Consider the following 1,758-nt stretch of genomic DNA (forward strand, 5'->3'; position numbering starts at 1 on the left):
GTATCTTCAAGTTGGTGACTAGCTACAATTCTGTAAAGGACTTAATACACATGACTTTGCACATGCCATAGACTTTTAGTCCTGCAACTTGTCATAGGCTGTAATTGATGTTCATCATGTCCCTCCTCCACCACCCATTTTAGAGTTTCCTTGTTATAGCCAAAAGCAGGCATCTTAGTTTAGCTATTAAAGAAAGTTGAGCTGTATGACTAAAACACTCTTTCTACAAAACAAGAGTAACCCAAAGAGAAAATATAATTGGAAAGATACTTAAGGATTTAATAACTTCAGGTACTAGAAGGTCAGCTTATCCTCTGATGAAAAAGTTAATGAGCTCCTGTGAGGACAGAACATTCTACTTATTTATTAATGTTTAATAAAGAGTGCATACAGCCCTTTGTCTTTATTTTTTATATGGCTGCATTGTTATATGACATAATCATACTAACACCCACAAATACTGTCCAATGGCAAGTTACAATCACCCAAAATATATTTCACTGTGTTGAATAAAGTCACAGATAAGTTATTGCGGTTTGGAAAAAAAAACCCACAAATTTCTCATGGTTTTCTGTAATAACTTAAAAACACAATATTGCCAGTTGATCAGTATTTGTTAAAATCATGGAAAATCTACAACGATGGAGTAGCATTTGGACTCTACATAACACTTGACTTTATATATGTCTTCCTTTTATATTGATTAATTCATCATAATCTATTTGGGATACAAATACTACATTTGTTGTGTTTTTTTTTAATTTTAGCATTTTTCCAAGTAGTCATGCAAAAGTGGATTAAGTCCAGCAAATAATTTGAAGATTTCTGTGACGTTTGAAGAATCTCACTCTTTATCATGATGTCCAGTAGAGCAAACCTCATTCTAAATGTAATAATTGCAACAATTCATTCAAAATAATAGTGACGTTTCTTCAAGACATTAGTAAATACTTTTATATTTGATTTACATTGAATTCAAGTAAATTCAAAGCTTTTTATGTTCTGTGGAGTCTTCATCAAATTTTGAGGGTTCTTTTTTTTAACTCAGTTTGGAAACTACATATCGTAAGTATTATCTGTCCTGGCGAAAATTATTCACTAACTGAACAATATATACAAACTTTTAGTTCTGGAATAGACTAGCTATGATCTCATAATAGTTTGAATAATTTTTAAAATTTGAATACTGTTTATTAGCTCAGGGACAAATACAGGTCTAAGTAGTCCCAAAAGAATAACTCCAGTCCCTCACCTTAAAAGCTTAAAGAATGGCACCAAAGGATGCCACAATCTTGATTCAAACTACCATCATTTTGTAATAAAGGAGATAGATGTATGGATAAGAGCTATCAACTACTCATTTCTTATAGCTACATGTCTATTTAACATTTGCAATGACCGGTCTAAAATGTCTGTTCAGACATTCGATGGTCCCTTCCAAGAAGAGGTGGGAGGCAGAATTTCAGCTTTTTACAGCAGCAACTCCCAAAAAAGTACATGACCTAAGGAGATAATAAGGTTCTGGAAGATCATTTTTTTTGTTGTTGTTAGGAAATACACACTGGATTATTTAGGACTAAAGAGGCATTATGTCTATAACTAATTCTCAAATAGTTCAGAGAAAGAAGGAAGCACATGTGGTAAAATAACCTTTAGGAAATTGGGTAAATTTCTTCTTTCTTTTACCAGGTTTGTGAGGAATTTTATCAGTAATCCAATTTCTTTACTTGTCTACTTTGGTGCATTCAGATGAGCTAT

The sequence above is a fragment of the Ursus arctos genome, unplaced genomic scaffold (assembly GCF_023065955.2).
Source record: "Ursus arctos isolate Adak ecotype North America unplaced genomic scaffold, UrsArc2.0 scaffold_12, whole genome shotgun sequence".
NCBI lineage: Eukaryota > Metazoa > Chordata > Mammalia > Carnivora > Ursidae > Ursus > Ursus arctos.